Source organism: Scyliorhinus torazame, chromosome 3, assembly GCF_047496885.1.
Source record: "Scyliorhinus torazame isolate Kashiwa2021f chromosome 3, sScyTor2.1, whole genome shotgun sequence".
NCBI classification, from domain to species: domain Eukaryota; kingdom Metazoa; phylum Chordata; class Chondrichthyes; order Carcharhiniformes; family Scyliorhinidae; genus Scyliorhinus; species Scyliorhinus torazame.
Genome location: NC_092709.1, coordinates 188460886 through 188479165, shown reverse-complemented (window position 1 = coordinate 188479165; position 18280 = coordinate 188460886). Strand labels below are relative to the sequence as shown.

Below are 18280 nucleotides of genomic sequence, written 5' to 3'. Positions count from 1 at the left end.
GGATAGCTTCCCCAACCCACCAGAAATAGACAGAGAACACCGGTCACTTCTCCCAAAGCCGGAGAACAGCCGAGGGCGATATCGCCAAAATGTACCGGCACCGGGAACAAATCCTGCGCTGGGCGAGACAAACCAAAAACTGCAACTGGGAAGGCCACCGGATTGGGATTTATCAGGACATTGGAGTGGACCTGGCCAAGCGCTGGGCAGAATTTAATAGGGCGAAGGATGTGCTGTACAAAAACAGTGTAAAGTTTGGGGTGCTGCACCGGGAAGTGTGCAGGAGAGGCCGCGGTGCATCTCCTGCAAGGGGGAAAGTACCTGGCCGGGAGGCGGGAGGTGTAGACATTGGGAATAGGGTATAGCTAGGGGAAGAAATAGGGGGAAGGGAGAAGGGGGCAGCTACAAGGTAGGGGGAAGGAAGGTGGGGATGGGGGTGGGGAGAAAACACCACAAGGGAAATACAGGTAAAGAAGAAATGAGAGCATAAGGCCGGTACAACAGGCCACACATGGCGACTTGGAACTAAAGGGTGCTGTACACAATCATTATGGAGGGTCCCTGAATAAAGGGAAACCCCAGAGTGCAGGGGCGCATCCACAGGTAAGTGTGAGTGATCCCGCAGGAGTGGGTGGGCAAAAGCCCCTCATCAGAATAGTCACCTGGATCTTTTTACAGGTGAAAACATCCAGCGTCTTTGCCCACCTGAAAAGTATGAAAGCCGACAGTCTTCCTCCAAGAGATGCACTTGAGGGAGAAGGAACGACTGCGGGTAAGGAAGGGCTGGGTGGGGCAAGCCTACCATTCCTGCTACAAGCACACAAACGGACAAGTCGAACCCCAAAACAGGGAAGACCTCCAACATAGCGAAAGAACTCGGCACATTCATGGGGCAGATGGGGGCAGTGGATCCATGGTGGTTCACCCACCCAGGGGGGTTTTCCTTATCCCAAGTACACAATGTATTTTCATAGATCGACTTCTATGTAGTGGGGAAATCGATGCTTCCAGGGCTAGTAAGAGCGGAATATTCCGTGATTGTAATCTCTGACACTCCACATTATATGGATTTGGGGTTGGAGATGGGATGTGCCCAATGCCCCCCATGGAGGTGGGACATAACTCTCTGCCCGATGAGGCTTTCTGTGAAAACATATCACAGACCATGGATGAGTATGTTACTAATAACCAGAATGGGAAGGTCTCACTCTCCACGTCTGGGAGGCGCTGAAGGCTGCGCTCAGGGGTGAAATTATTGCTTATAAAGCACGAAGAGACGGAAGAGAAGGTAGCTAGCTGACTCCATACTGGAGGTAGAGCGGTGATACTCTGAGACCCCCACCATAGAGCTCCTGGCGGAGAGGAAGAAGCTGCAAATGGACTTTGACCTGCTTTCCACGAGGAGAGCGGTGCACCAACTCCGTCAGGCATGCGGGATGCTGTACGAGTACGGAGACAAAGCCAGCCACCTGCTGGCTCAGCAGCTGAGAAAGCAGGCAGCCACAAGGAAAATAGAGGCAAATTAATAGCTGAGCCCGATAAGGTTAACGAGGCATTTGGGATCTTCTACTGGGGGCTGTACACCTCTGAGCCCCCATCAGGTGACTTGAGGATGAAGCAGTTCCTTGATGGACTGGACATGCCAGTCTTGGCAGAGGATAGCAGTTGGGGCTGGAAGCACTGCTAGAACAGGGAGAAGCCATAGAGAGTATTAGCTCCATGCAGGCAGGGAGGGCACGAGACCGGCGGGTTTCCCGGCAGACTTCAACAAAACATTTGCCGTAGCACTGGCCCCGCACCTGCGGGAGATGGTCACAGATTCACTGGTGAGGGGCACCCTAACGCCAACGCTAGCACAAGCCTCAATCTCGCTGATACCTAAGAAAGACAAAGACCCAACAGAATGCGGTTCCGACAGACTCATCTCACTGCTAAACGCAGACGTGAAAATACTTGCCAAGCTCCTAGCCAAAAGGGGAACGTCCGGTGGCGGTATGTAGGTGGAAGCCTCATGTTGGGTAGCTCCTGCTCTAGGTTCAATTTTTTGGAACTTAGTACCCAGTCCCAGGGACAATTTTTAAACAGAAAGGTGCAGGAAGACATAAGGAAGGAGGGGGGTGTCTAAAACTCAGAAGAGGGCCGCCGGGAACAAGGGGGCAAGTGGAGGTTCGCTGTCGAGCTAAAGGGTCAGCTCGGCAATTGGAAAGGTGGCAGAGGCTGAGTCGTTGGGTGGGGCCGCACTGTTCACGGCAGAAAAGGTGGACCAACGTGATGGCCGTGGAATTTGAAAAACAGATGGGTGAGGAGTTGCAGAGTGTGATGGAGGCCAACAAAGGTCTGAGAGCGAAGGTGGAGGACCTGGAAAATAGGTCTAGGCAGCAGAACTTAAGAATTGTAGGTCTGCCCGAAAGGGTGGAGGGCCGGAAGCCGACTGAGTACTTTGCCAAGATGTTGGCGGAGTTGCTGGGGGACGGGGAAGGTCCTTCCTGATATGAACTGAATCGGGCTCATCGGTCGTTGAGGCCTAAACCGAAGATGATTAATTTGTTTTCACAGGTACCATGTGAAGGATAAGGTCCTGAATTGGGCGAAACAGAAGCGGGAAGTGCAGTGGGCTGTGGCTGGTATACGCTTATACCAGGACTTAACCATGGAGCTGGCGAGGAGGCGGGCGACCTTCGGTCAAGTGAAGGCAGCACTGCAATCAGTGGTGTGAGGTTAACATTGTGTATCCAGTGAAGTTGAGGGTGACCTACAACTCCAAAGACTTTTACTTCGAGACGGTGGAGGCTTTTGTGAAGGCAGAAGGACTGGGCAGAAATGGGGTTTGGTCTTGGACTGAGGTCATGGGGGTGGAAGGTTGCATATAGTTCTATTCCATGTTGTTATTTGTGATTTAAGGGTGTGAAGTTGCATGTTTGGGAAGGGTAGGAGTTGGGGTTTTTGCGATTCCGGTTTTCTGGGGTTTGTGTGTTTGAACTGGGTTTGTTATTTGAAGAGGGTTTCTTTGTTTTTGGGACTGGGCATGGGAACGGCGAACGGCAGGAGGGGGATCTGGGCAGTGGCCTCCACACTAGCAAGTTTAAGTTGGCTAGTGTACGGGTGTGTGATGGGGGAAGGGGCCGCAGTCATTGGAGCCTGGTCGGACAGTTTCAATGGGCCTGGGAGGTGTGAAAAGTGCAGGGAGGGGACCCATACTGGGAGAGTTGTTTAGGAGAGGAAGTGGTTGGGGGGATTCTGGGAGGGGAAGCATTTGATGGCAACAAAGTGATGGCGCAGGTCAGGCACAGTGACCAGGGCCCGGAGTTATGATAATGGCTGATAGGCGGGGCGGGGAGGGGATGAGAGACCCTCGGTCAGAATAGTAACATGGAACGTGAGGGGTTTGGGGGGGCCAGTGAAGAGATTGAGGATATTTGCTCACCTAAAAAGCTTAAAGGCCGAAGGTGCCATGTTGCAAGAGACCCACCAGAAGAAGGACCAGGTGAGGCTCAGGAAGGGCTAAGTGAGCCAAGTATTTCACTCAGGATTCGACAGTAGGGCTTGGGGTGGGCTGTTGGTGGATAAGAAGGTGAGGTTTCGGATGGAGGTTGTGCCGGTCCAGGGAGGTAGGTACGTGACACTAACAGGGGCATTGGAGGGGAGATTGGTGGCACTGGTGAGCGTGTATGGCCCTAATTGGGATGATGCAGGGTTTATGAGGAAGGTGCTAGGGGCTATCCCGAACTTGGACACAACATGCTAATAGATTGGAATCTGATGCAAGAGCCGAGGATGGACAGTCGCAGCCGCGCTCGCTTGCCCAGTCAAGGGAGATGAAGGCGCTGACTGGGCTTATGAAGGAAATGGGAGGGGTGGACGTGTGGAGGTTCTTGCATCCGAGGGAGCAGGAGTACTCGTTCTTCTCCCCAGTTCACAAACTATATTCAATGTAGACTTTTTTGTGATAAGGAAGGTGTTGTTGGCTGGAATTAGGGGATTGAAGTATTCAGCAATAGTGATTTTGGACCATGCGCCGCACTGGATAAATGTGGTCCTGGAGAGGGGGGTGGCCCAGAGGCCGGGGTGGAGAATGGATGCAGGATTGTTGGGGACCAAAGCTTCTGCGAGAAGGTGATTGTGGAGTATGGAGGATTTAACGGTACAGGGAAGTATCGCAGGTGGTGGCATGGGAGGCCTTGAAACTGGTAGTGAGGGGGGAGGTGATATCATTTAAGGTCCAGGTGCATAAAGAGAGGGAGGAGCATCAAAGGCTGATAGAAGAGATGTTGGGGGTGGACAGGAAGTATGCGGGGATGCAGATCCGGCCCTTCTGGTCAGGAGAAAGGAGCTCCAGGCTAGTTTTAACCGGTTGTCTACGGGGAAGGCAGTGCGACAACTGAGGCGTGCGAAGGGAGCGGTTTATGAATATGGGGAGGCCAACTTCGGAGGGAGGCGGCAGCAAGGGAGATAGTCCAGGTGCGGGATAGGACAGAGAAATTGGTGGTGGCTCCGGAGCAGATTAATAAGGTGTTTGAGGAGTTTTATAAAACGTTGTACAGGTCGGAGCCACCAGGAGAGGAACGAGGGATAAGGGAGTTCCTGGACGAGTTGGAGTATCCGAGGCTGGAGGAGGAAGATAGGGCCAGATTGAAGGGTCGGTGGGGGAACAGGAGGTGAAGGAGGCAATTGGGAAGGTCAAATCGAGGTGGGTGGCAGAGCCAGATGGGTTCCCAGTGGAGTGTTATAAAAAGTTCAAAGACAACTTGGCGCTGCTGATGGTGGAGATGTTTGAGGAGGCGATAGGGAGGGGTGTGCTACCACAAACATTGGGACAGGTGTTGCTGATTTTCTCCTTGGTTCAATTGCTCTGTTTTATTACCTTTGCTCTCGAGTCGCCAGGTGTCTTTATGATACCGCCATGAGGTTCAAGTCCGAGTAATGATCAATAATCCAATACACCGATTAGTAGGATTTAAATCAAAGCACATTTATTATACACAGTAATCGCTACTCATGCACAAATTCTACGTCTAAGCTACTTCTACAACTAACAGGCCTATACTTAACTTCGAACTGGCCCACCAGGTCAGGGGAACAAATGGCCTTTCGTTCGGGTTCTGAGTCTGCGGGATTCGAAGTTGGTACAGATTGGTAGGTAGGAGCGCCTATCTCGTAGCGAGCGTTGAATTAAGACTTACGTTGTTCGGGAGTCACTGCACCGGTCACGGTCAATGTTGGTTCGTGCTGCTGGGTGGCCCGGGCAGGACGCAGAGGTGAAGAGAGCTGAAGAGAGCGATTTGAACTTGGGGCTCAACTCTTATAGTCCCCAGGGGCTTCCCGCCTTTTGGGGCGGACCCTGTACCTGGTCCCAAGTGATTGGACTTTGTCCCAATCGCTTGGTTTGATTTTCTCCAATACTGGAGCGGTTCCCTGATCGATGGGCGGTCTTGATGTGCTCGTTCACCTCCTTTGTGTTGGCTCCTTCTGGCGCCGAGGAGTCTGGCTTTGCTTTGCGTGTCCAAAATGTTACTTATTGTTCCCGGGGATTGCTCATCAGTATGCAGATGGCTGCTACTTTGTTATGCTGATGGGCGCTGGTATCGATGTTGTCTGGCCTTTGCAGAGGTAAATACACAGCAAACCTGCAGCTGCTGGTTTCTGTCTATGTTGGCTGACTTTCCCATCAGCCTTTGCCGTTCGCCATTTTTAATCGGGAGTTGGCCAATTTAGGTGGCTACACAGGCTTCAATCTCCCTGCTGTTAAAGAAAGACAAGGACCCGCGGAGTGTGGGTTGTATGTGTGGTGTTGGGTGCTCTGGTGCACAGATGAGCCAACACAGTTGTATGTGGTACAACTCTATTTTATTTTAACTCTTATAATACAGTTCGTTTTGGATACTCTGCACGTGCTGTCTCCCTGAGTGTGTCGTGTAGCAGGTCTGTCCTGGTCCTCCTCTCCAGCTAATACTGACCACCAGGTGTCGTGTTTGTGCTTTTATATCTTTCTGTGATTGGTTGTGGTGGTGTGTGTTCTGATTTGTCTGTTGGTGTGTCTATCATGATGTGTGTGTTTGAATATCATGACATCCCCCCTTTCTACAAAGATATGTGCCTACGTGGTTATAAATATAATCGTGTCGTGAGTGCATCTAAGAGTGTGTGCGTGTGTTGTGTACGGCGTGTGTATATGACGTAACTATTTACATGGGGCGATGTCGGGTGCGTCACACTAACAAGGTTGTACCATAACAAAACATGAATGCGAGACAAAAAACAACTTGAACAGTGGTCCGGTCAGACGATATCTGGAACGATAAACAACAACAGGTTATAATACAGAAGTGTTTGACTTTTTGAACGTATGAACAACGTTATAAGTCCAGTCTAATGGGTGACCGCCTCAAGAATAGGCTGGTCCTCAAGCCGGTTCAGCTGTGGAGATTTGGGTTCACACTGGTTCACCTTGGACTGTTGGAGGTGATGCTGTTGCCGAAGTCTCTACTTTTCCATTTGTTGTACTTCGTGCAGTGCTTGGTTTTTCATTCGTGCAAATATAACATTCAACATCTTTGTTAGTGTTGCCTTGGCTGTGGTTTGGTTCTGGTGGGTATGGAAGGGGCATGATCCGTGGCATCTCCACGAAGTCATCCTTGGGAACCAGTGGAGGATCCGGCGTGTGCGTACGGTTCAGTTGCGAGCGTGGAAGGCGGCGCAAAGCTCGCTGATTGCGCCTACGCACCAATCCATCCGCCCTGCATGCCAGGAACAAGGTGGAGTCTTTTTTCTTTTTATGTTTGTGGTGGACGGCATCTTGTAGCCGATGGGTCGTTGCCATCGAAGTAGCACCATCACTAATATCATGCAAGGCGATGACTGTGCCAGATGTGGAAGTTGGCCGAGACCGTGCACGCTGGTTCCGGCCACCTGCTGTGCCGGAAGGGCGACTCCGCAGAGAAACGTCGAAGCATGTCGCCTTGGAGAGAGAATTGTTGCTCGCATCAACGTCTGGCGATGGCGCGAATTGGTGTGTCCGTCTTGGACCGCCGGTGCTGGTCGCCACTGCCGACCCAGTGGGACTGCCACGCGATCCATTCCCTGTTGCCGTGGCATCCGCCGTCACCCTGAGCGTGCCATCACCGAGGCCGCGACACCGCCCGTCCGGAGCAAGGTCTGGCGTGCGCGAATCAGAGTCGGCGCTTGGCTGCTCCCCATCTGGAGTCCGGTCTGCCTTCCGTCGATGCTCCCCGTCCGGAGTCCCAACAGGTTCACTGGAGGCAGCCAAGATTCCCTGAAGCTGCACTTCTGGAGTCGGAACATGCAGGAATGCACCAACCAGGGGAGAGGCTCGAGCCATCGAGGGTGGAAGCGGTACGCCGCCACCGCAGTCGTCAGTGGTCCCACCGTGATCGTCGAGTGCCTCGGTACGCACTAGGCGAGGTCTGTCACCTTGCACCTTTTGCATGGGAAGTGGGATACTGTCGTCACTCGTCTCACATCCCGTGGATAGATCCTCATTAGCAGCTTGCTGTTCACTAGGGTTGGGTAAATTGTCAGAGTTTTCATCTGGTGGTGCACACCATGTCGGTGGACTGTCATTGTCTTGCCGTTGTCCTTCATTTGGGCTTTTCTTCTTTGGAATTTTAAATCTTCCCCAGACATTGCAGAACCTTGTTTATTACCCCCAAATTCTCCCATATGTATGGTCTCGAATATAGGATCCAATGTTTCTATCGACATTGTACTATTTTCCAAAGAACATTCCGTTTCACTTTTCTTCTCAGGTACCTCATATGTATCTTTGTCTAATGTACATGCCTTCATGGTCTCTGGGTCTGATTTTGCTGGGACTGGCATGGTCACAGTCTCTCTTTTACTGTTCTCAATTGCCCACATTATACTCCCCATACATAACTGCTTAATCACTGGGGTTAGTGTGGTACAATGGATAATCGGGTCGACCTTATCTGCATCTTCACCATTAGTGGAAAGCACACTTGGTTCACTTGAAACTGCTGCGGGTTTTAAATTCGTTATCTGGCTACTCGATGTCAGTGTCCTCAGGATTCTTGCTCCAATGTTCTGCTCATTTATCAGTGGAGTGTGTATAGGTTCAATGCAATTAATGTTCCCCTCAAGGTTTGAAGAGTCATTACTGACTAACTGCTGGTCTCCGAAGTTGGGACTTTGCGGCGTTGTGTTGAAGGGAGACATTTGTCCCTGCTGTAGATATGATTCAGGTTGTGTTATTTCCATTACCTGAGGATCAATGTCTTGTCCATTTTTTCGATCCGTGCTAAAACACTGGCAATTCTCAGTCTGCTCCTTGCAAATTAAACATTCAATTAATTTCTTTAGCAAATCCTCAGCATCCTTCTGTGACCGTGCAGCATTATTAATCTCTGTTCGGCTATAATGATCCTGAAGGTCAGCGCATAAACCTTTTTTCTTTGGGCTTGGAAGAAGCGATTCCTTTGGCTTGTCTTCAGTTGGGCTTGAACAGTCTTCAGCGCTGTGCCCTTCATTGTAGCATGAGAGACCGTCATGGTCATGCTGCTGTGTAGTGGAGCATGGTAGGCTGTTATAGCCTTCTTGCTGTTCACGTGAGCATGGCAGACTTGCATCGTCTGCCGCTGGTTGGTCAGGAGAGGTTGCTAGACCCTCATGGTCTTGTTCCTGCAAGGACCGCACATTGGAGTCTTGCGTTGCTTCTATCGTGGAGGCTGTCCACGAGCTCTCTGTGGAGGCTTGTGACACTGGAGTCACTTCTTGTTCGTGCAAGGACTGCGCTCTGGAGTCTTGCGTTGCTTCTATCGTGGAGGCTGTCCACGAGCTCCCTGTGGAGGCTTGTGACTCTGGAGTCACTTCTTGTTCATGCAAGGACTGCGCTCTGGAGTCTTGCGTTGCTTCTATCGTGGAGGCTGTCCACGAGCTCACTGTGGAGGCTTGTGACACTGGAGTCACTTCTTGTTCGTGCAAGGACTGCGCTCTGGAGTCTTGCATTTCTGCAATTGTGGAGTCTGTCCACGAGCTTGCTGTGGAGGCTTGTGACACTGGAGTCACTTCTGGTTCATGCGAGGACTGCGCTCTGGAGTCTTGCATGTCTTCTTTCATAGAGTAGGGAACGTTGAGCGGGACGTGGACCACGCTCTGTGTGGCAGCAGGGCGCTCTCCGTGTGCTTGCACCGCTCCCTGTCTGTTAATGTCAGGCTGCAGCATCATCCGGTACTGATAAGTTGGGACGTCATATCTGCTGGATTGAAGATCCTCAAATCCGAAAAATGAATCCGCATCTGCGTCGGATTCAATGTGGGGGCCGCCAATGTGCAACACGAAAGGTTCGTCCGAGTCATAGTCGTATAGGACCACGGAGCTATCATTGGGCTCGCGAGGTCCGGAAACACTGTAAAGATCGTCAGCGAAGTATTCGAGGTCGAAATCATCGGCTTGTGCGTAGGTAACTGCTTGTCGGAGGGTTCTTCGGAGGTCAATTTCATCTCCTGGGTCAATTTGCGGCAATGTGCTGTCATTCCAGGTGAGGGAAGGTTGTTTTACAGCTTTAACAGATTTTTGTTTTTTTGATTTGGGACGTTTCCCTTTTAAATTGGATTTGGGACGTTTCCCCTTTAAATTGGTGCGGTCTGGGGCCTCTGACATCCTGACACTCGGTATGTAGCACGTGGGAAGCGACTGCGCATGCTCAGATCGCTGCTCCTTTACCGATGCCCGTTTTCTTGACTGCGCATGCGCAGCATCTCGCGCATGCGCAAACAAAACTTCCGGTTCTGCGCACTGCAGGTATCGATCCACTCCTGTACCATGTGGTGTTGGGTGCTCTGGTGCACAGATGAGCCAGCACAGTTGTATGTGGTACAACTCTATTTTATTTTAACTCTTATAATACAGTTCGTTCTGGATACTCTGCACGTGCTGTCTCCCTGAGTGTGTCGTGTAGCAGGTCTGTCCTGGTCCTCCTCTCCAGCTAATACTGACCACCAGGTGTCGTGTTTGTGCTTTTATATCTTTCTGTGATTGGTTGTGGTGGTGTGTGTTCTGATTTGTCTGTTGGTGTGTCTATCATGATGTGTGTGTTTGAATATCATGACAGTATGGGCCCATATCGTTACTGAATGTAGACGCCAAGATACTGGTGAAGATACTCCCACTTCCCTCTCTCCTTGTCCATTTGGGTATTGGCCCCCCTTAGCAGTCACCCATACATGTCGCCACAGTTCCCTTTCTCTAGGATATCGGCGTTCAGTAGGTCCTCTACATGCACAAGGCTATGCCTAATGCAGCTAAAAGTGGTACACAGAGCCCACTTAACCAGAACCCGAATGAGCAGGTTCTTTCCGGAGTCACCGGCATGGGCCTCATCACCTCCTCCTCCCTTGGGGTGCCCGATGGTCCCCGGGCTACTCTATGCGACAGGGGTGCGAGGAGAGCTATCCCCTGAGGCTCCCCAAGCACTTGGCGCTGCCACAGTCCTGGAGGCCCACTCTGGTCTCAACCAGGGTCCGCACGCTCACAGCCATGGAGCACAGGGAGTGGACCAACTCCGTCTGGGACTGCGCCGCATCACGCTGGGACTGGGCCACCTCCCTCTGTGTCTGTGCCACATCGACCAGCGACTGGGCAATTCAGACGTTCCCAGCCATGGCCTGCTGTGACTGGGCCTAGCTCAGGAGCGCCGCTGCAATGTCCAGATGGCTCTGGGAAATGGCCGCCTGTGAGGCGGCAACCCTCGCCTGGGCCTTGACCAGCATGTACACAGAATGCCCCAGGCCTGTGTAGCACCGTCAATATGATGCGAGGCAGGTTGAGGTAATGTCAATTGAAGGCTTTATTAAGCAGAACTTTATCCCCAGCAGCATGGTTACAGAATGCAACTGCTGAGGGAAATGGAGGGAAAAACTGGGTTCTTATACCGGCATTTCTGGGTGGAGTCTAGTAGGTGGCAGATCCTATCAGGACCTGGCATCCCTCCACCAATAGCCTGTCGACACGTGGTGTACCGTATTACCCCTAATACATACCACCACAGCCTGGACATGCTGATCCATGGTCGGCACCACCTCCTGCTGCTGCACACAGTTGGGCTCCTCCAACTGGACCTGCAGGTACTGGATACTCACCGACAACCCCTCATGTAGTCCCTGGCTCCACGACTGCATCTTCACCGAGATGGAACTGTTTGTTCCAGAAGCTCAAAACCCCTCTCGATGGCAGTCAGTCCCTGGGATCAGACTGCCATCCGACCGTCCGCCCCCTTGAGTATTCCTACCTCCACCTGATGTACCGGGTCAGCTGTGTGGTGCACACCAGTGTCCCAGGAGCCTCTTCAGGCCCTAACAGGCCCAACCGAGGTATCTCTGGGATGGTGGAGAGTGTTGGAGACAGCTGTGACGGGAAATCACTGTCATACTCCGACATCCAAGGAGGTCGCGCAGTTTCTTCTGGCACTGCTGGCCGGTCCAGATGGTGTTGCTCGTCGCGCTGACCGCCTCTGCCCCCGGCGCCCAGAAACGGCAAATTGCAGCTGCTGGCAGCCTTCTTCCTGGGCCGGGATACAGGTTCACCCTCCTCGCTTCCACGGCGTCCAAGAGGGTCTCGGGTTCTGCGTCCGCGAACCTTGATGCCACTCTCCTTTCTACCATCTTGTTGGCTGGGATGGAGTGTGTGGGGAGTGAAGTGTGTGGCTGCAGCTTGTCAGCATTTGAGTGTGAATCGTGAAACCGGTGAATCTGGCATCGATTCTCATTGGAATCGATTGTGTTCCACGTGGCACTGATGTTCGCCCCTCAACAGTAGCTGGTGCAGGTGTGGCACCAGTTTTTCTGTCGTGAAAGTCCATGAATTCTGTGTTGGCGTCAGAACTTAGTCTCAGAAACAGAGAAATCCACTTGTTATATTTGGAAGGAACATTAAAATTCAACGTTCACAAACAGTAGGGCACAAGGAAACAGTTTGCCATTTTATTACCACAGCACTTTTATTTCAGGAAATCGCTTGATTATTGCTTAACTGAAGAATATTGGAATGGTTAATGCGCAGGAGGGAGCCATTCGGCTCATCGTGTGTGGCTCCCTGCGAGAACAATTCACCTGGCACCCTTCTTCCCACTAGCCCAGGAAGTTGGCAGCGCCCCCCCCCCCCCCCTTTTTTTACAAATAATGCTGCGATTCGCCTTTGAATCTCGCTGCGCCCCGGAATGCAGGACGTGATCAGAGAACGACTCCTTTGCAGTGCAGGGACTTCAATGGCGGTTAACCACATCTTTCCAGTTTGTGACATGTCCCCACAGAAGAATTTGCGAGCGACTTACTTCCTGATAAGAACTTGAGCCAGGCCAGGTCAGGCTGGTGCTGGCGGGAAGAGGCCGGCCACATCCAGCTTGTCAGTCATGTTTTGTAAGTGTGACCAGCCTGCCCTCCTGGCGCTGCCACATTATATATAAATTGAATCATTTACATTTTGCCTTTTGTTTCTTGTTTCGATCTCTGCACGTCATTGCCTGATGGAAGAAGGTCACTGAAATTCAGAAAGCCACTTTTTGGGGAAGTGCAAGGTTTTATTCTGCAGCCCATGGCAACAGTTTAAAAAAAACGCTTCACAGCATTTGGGTTCTGGTTTCAATTCTTTTCCCTCATGTCAACTCTCCAACTCCTTCATTACGTTGCTCGAACTGCCCTTTCCAGATGGTAAGGTGGTTTAACATAAATAACCATGTTCAACATTTATCTAGACTTTTTTTTAGAGGGGGGGGGGATTTCCCACCCATTAATTTTTCACATTTTTTACAATGCATCTAATGTTGTCTGAACTTAATAAACAATATCAATGCCTTTGGAGAGCACTTTCAGAATCTAACTGGCGCTTCCTTCTTCTCTGAGATTTGGGTTCACTTCCTTCTTTTTGCAGCCTTGGTTTGATTGCAGCACAATGTTACTATTTGCTTCTTATTTGTTTTACAAGGTGCATAATCAGTGCCCCGAGCTGTGAGTGACTCCTCTCCAACGATACACCGGTCGCCGAAGCTGCCACCCGTGTGCAAGGTAGCAAGGTACATAATCTTACAATTTATTTTTATTTTGCGACTTGCTGTTCGATCGCATTCCAGTAAGAGCCCGAGAATCCAGCAGGGTTACCGAGTTTGCAATTATACACCGGCCGCGGCAACGTGTTTTTGCAATAAAAGCTTACTTAAAAAAAAAACTCATCCGACCAATGGTTGGATATGTTGCACTTGTAAATGTCTAGTGGTCGGCAGTTGGTTAACACATAAAGTTCCCAGTTCATCATTTTTTGACGTAAAGGATTTCCTTGTGAAATAGCTGCCGTTACCTTTATCTTGCCGATAAGTAACCATGGCTATTAAAAGCCGAAGTGCAATATTGCACTTGTTTTTCCGCTCTATTGCCTTGCCGTTCAGAGAAGCGCGCGAATGACATTGAGACGCCGAGTGCTGGTAAATTGAAGGGTGCTGGTGACATGGTACTGTCACCATGGCACAGAAATATCACCGCTCCTAAACCGCTTCTTTCAATGAGAACAAGACTATTAGAATATTGACCGTATTTTTTTCGGACCAAAGTCCCTAGAAATAATACCTGAACGTGATCACAACATTTCACCCTGGCCCATCAGTAATCTGAGCAAAAAATTCTTATGAGTTTCGAAGGGACAGTTTATGGTGTTTGCACACACGTTACCTGTTGTGGCAACTAAACACAACTGATATATCTACACGCCCTCCGCTCTGCACTGTATATCTGCTGGCTTTATGGCGCGATACATTTTATCCCAGATGGTGCTCTCCAAATGCGAGGGACTCCTAATGTTTTTGTTATATTTTTATATAATTGATAGAATGTGAGAGGGGACGGTTTGAAGAAACAATCATAAGGGATTTCCGATTGCAGTGTTGGTGATGAGGTGATTCACCAGTGTGCAATTCAGTCTGATGGATGGATGCGATTATAAAGACCTCGGGCGGGATTCTCTGATCCCGGGGCCGGATCGGAGAATCACCTGGCCGGGCACGATTCACGCGACGCCGCCCCGTCGCCAGTCTGCCGATTCTCTGGTCACCGGAGAATCGGCGCCATAGGTGCCGGCGTGGTCTACGCGGCGCTGGTCGGGGGCCGCTCTACCCAGCCCCCGTCCCGGCGATTCTCCACGTGGGATGAGCCGAGTGCCCGCCGAGATAGCCAGAGTCCCGCCGGTGGTGTTCACGTGGTCTTAACCGGCGGGACCTCGGCGTCCATCCTGCGGGGGGGGGGGGCTTGGTGGGGGAGGGGGAATCTGACCCGGGGGGGGGGGGGGGGGGGGGCCCCACAGTGTGTGGCCCGCGATCAGGGCCTACTGATCGGCGGGCCGACTTCTCCTAGTGGGGGTCTCTTTTACTCCGCGCCGGCCCCTGTAGCTCTACGCCATGTTGCGTCGGGGCCAGCGCAGAGAAGGAAGCTAGCGCGGGGCGGGTGCGCGAGCGGCCTCCGCCATGTAGCACGGCGCGACCAATGCAGGCCGTCGCCATGCGCATGCGCGGCCACGGATCCGGCAATTCTCTGGACCGTATCGGCAGCTAGTTTACCATCGTCAGTGGATGTGTTAAAGCGGGCGGGAGGAGGGGGCATTAAGAGTTTTCTTTGTGTAGATGAAAGATGGGTCTATCCCATTGTGAAAACAGTGATGTGGATGCAGAAGTATACGATTAAGCTCTCGCCTCGTTCATGAAATTTTTGAGTGAATACAATTTTCTTTTACCAAGTGCACGGGAGAGCGATTCGCAACAATTTCATTCTTGATGACTATCTCTGCCACTGGGACGATCTTTAGTCTTCTAAAGTGCCCAAAGTACGTCAGAGTTCATTGGGAACTGAACATCAAATGCTGACTTAATAATAATAATAATAATCTATATTGTCACAAGTAGGCTTACATTAACACTGCAATGAAGTTACTGTGAAAATCCTCTCGCGCCTATTCGGGTACACTGAGGGGGAATTCAGAATGTCCAAGTTACCTAACAGCACGTCTTTTGGGATTTGTGGGAGGAAACCGGAGCGCCCGGAGGAAACCCACATAGACACGGTTGAACGTGCTGACTCTGCACAGACAGTGACCCAAGCCGGGAATCGAATCTGGGATCCTGGCGCTGTGAAGCAATATTGCTCACCACTGTGCTACCAAACAAGTTCATTATGTTGCCCAATTTCACCTCCCTCAGAAATATTTCCGTTTGATTTTGGTTGATTAACATGTTCCGGGTATCATCATCACCAAATGCTGGATGCCCTTGTCCATCATCCATTGTTGGGTAGGATCAGAAAAATCTGAATTAATTGTTAGTAGAGATTTAGAGGAAACATTAAAAACATTCAATACATCGACATAGTTACTAATATAAGGAGAAATATACTTTGACTTATTTTTAGCATAGTTCAGGGGATTTTGTTGACAATATCAATTCCAAATAAATATATTATTCACGCTCTACTTTCTGCATTTCTAACTAAAAGCAGGGGAAGTTGTTCACAAGGATGTGAAATAAATTAAGGATAGATCCAATGTTCAGATGTCTGTACCGTCTCATTTGTGTTGATACTTTGTTTTCAAAGTTCCTTAAAAGTCAAAAGCTACTTCATTATTTACAGAATGAACCATTTTGTTAAAGAACAATGTGTCCTGGACAGTGAGTAAAGACATAGTTATTGAATAAGTAACTAGCTTTTAAAAAAAAATGTAGTTGGTTTCAAGATTGTGTTTGGCTTAAAAAAAAGTCTATCTAATGAAACAAAGGGGAAAAGTCAGATGTTGATGGGTGAATACTATGAGCCTATCTCCCTCGTTTAGATGTTAATCGTGCTACTGTGCATTTTGTCCCTGTTTTCGAGAACTTAAACATTCAAAATCAGAAAGATTACAGAAAGGGTTGATCTATTTGAAAGGCTTTTATCACTTACCATATTACCTGTTGGCATTTACATTGAGCTATGAATCTTATTAAGGAAGAATGGCATGGGAAATAGACAGCTCGGCTCGGACTTTGGAGGAAGTAACATTCAGGCTCCTGGGGCTCACTGTTATTTCTTTTGAAAGTATTTTTATTCAAATTTTAACATTTTTACATTTAACACACGTTGCATTATAGAACAAAATAAACCCAACACCAATCCCTGAACCCGTATCCCACCAACAACCCAAACAACCTCCTCACCTCGCCCTCTCCCCACCCCCCTAGCAGTTGACGGTAACCAGCTCCCCAAAATGTAGTATAAACAGACCCCATCTTTTTGGAACCCGTCACTTACCTCTCTTAAAGTGAATTTCACCTTTTCTAAGTGCAAGAACTCCATTAAATCACCCAGCCACACCGAGGCACAGGGTGGAGAAGCTGACCTCCACCCCAACAGAACCCGCCTGTGAGCGATCAACGATGCAAAGGCTAAGACATCTGCCCGCGCTCCTGTCTGCAAGTCTGATACCCTGAATATGGCCCCCAAGGGACTGGACTCTAAGTACACATGCATGATCGGCGACATGGTGCTGAAGAACAACCTCCAAAACCTTTCCAACTTCGGGCAGGACCAGAACATGTGTACATGATTGGCTGGGCCCCTCCCACACTGCTCACAAATATCCTCCACGGCCTCAAACAACTCGCTCATCCTCAACTTTGTCACTTGCGCTCTGTGTACTACCTTTAGCTGGATCAACCCCAGTGTCGCACACGAGGTTGAGGCATTCACCCTCCACAGCACCTCATACCGCAACCACTCCTCCGGCGCAATCCCCAGCTCCTGCTCCCACTTAGCCTTCACTCCCTCCAGAGACACCTTCTCCTCCTCCAAAATCCGCCCAAAGATCACCGAGATTCAACCCCATCACTGACAACAACCTCTCCAGCAATGAGGAAGGCGGTGCCACCAGAAAGGTTGGAAAAAACTTTTTCGCAGAATCCCATACCTGCATCTATCTGAAACCCTCTCCACGAGGGATCCCAAACCTCTTCCCCAACTCCACCAAACTTGCAAACCCCCCTTCCAAGTCCTTCATCTCCATCACCCCTCGCTCCTCCCATCCCCAAAACCTCAAATCCATCCTCCCTGGCTCACACCTGTTGTTCCCTCAGATCGGCATCAACTTCGACCCCGTCCTCAACCTAAAGTGGTACCGAAATTGCCTCCTCATTTTCAGCATGGCACCACCACAGGACTCCCCAAGAAATTCCCTGGGGCAAACAAGAGTGGCACCATTGCCAGCGCCCGGAACCCTGACCCCTTGCAAGAGCCTGCCTCCATCCTCACCCACAAAGCCTCTGTATCCCTGCTCCAACCCCGCACCTTCTCCGCGTTCACCGCCCAATGATAGTATAACAGGTTCAGCAGGGCCAAGCCCCCCCGACTGTGGCCTCATTGTTATTAAGGAGTAAACCAGCAATTAAATGTGGAAATCAAATTGACCAACTCTTGGCTCTGAGTCAGTAAGTTGTGGGTTCAAGTGCAACTTCTGGACTTGATTACAAATTTTTAGGCTGATACTTTAGTGTTGTACTGAGGGAGTGCGACACTGTTGGACTGTCTTTTGGATCAGATATTAAACCGAGGCACCACCTGCCCTCCCAAGTGGACATAAAACATTCCTTGCCATTATTTTGAAGAAGGGGAGGGGAGTTGTCCCCACATTTCAGGACAATATTTATTCTTCAATCAACATCAGAAATAGAGATTATCTGATCATTACCATATTGCTGTTTATGGGAGCTTGCTGTGTGGAGATTGGCCAACATGTTCCCCACATTTCAACAGTGACTAAACTTTAAATGTATTTCATTGACTGTAAAGTAATTAAGAGGGCTGGTGGTTGAAAAAGGCACTATATAAATACAAGGCCATGATCAATTGCCCCTTAGTGTAAAAAAGGTTAGGTTAGATGAGGTTGCTGGGTTAAGGGGATGGGTTGGGGGCCTGACACTAGGTAGGGTACCCTTCCAAAGGGTTGATGCAGACTTGATGGGCCGAATGGCCTCCTCTGCACTGCAGGGATTCCATTCGATGATCCGAAGTCCTTTTTTTCCCCTTTCTCTCCAAGTTTCCCTGCTCCTCCAGAAGCTATGCTCTTAGTGCATCCTACCCAGAGAATCAACATTGAAAAACATAGAATGTTGTGAAGTTGATGTGCTTACCCACTAAACCCTCCAGAAAAAAAGTAAAAATTATTTTTTAATGGCACGTTCAACTTTAACTATTGCCAATGAACCTCTCTGACATTGAAAATTTAGTTTTAGAAGTGTGGAGTC

At 50.0% G+C, this 18280-nt stretch overlaps 1 protein-coding gene across 2 annotated transcripts in view; it reads left to right on the top strand.

Moving 5' to 3' along the window:
• The first annotated feature begins 12208 nt into the window (after positions 1 to 12208).
• rbm47 (RNA binding motif protein 47) overlaps positions 12209 to 18280 on the top strand; it is a 367449-nt gene continuing 361377 nt past the window's right edge. The window contains exons 1-2 of one of the 2 annotated variants that reach the window (XM_072496611.1): positions 12209 to 12389; positions 12955 to 13042. The gene's annotated coding sequence lies outside the window, so the exon portion shown is untranslated. Of the gene's footprint in view, positions 12390 to 12506; positions 12681 to 12954; positions 13043 to 18280 lie in introns of those variants that run through there. The other variant, XM_072496610.1, reaches the window with a different exon arrangement.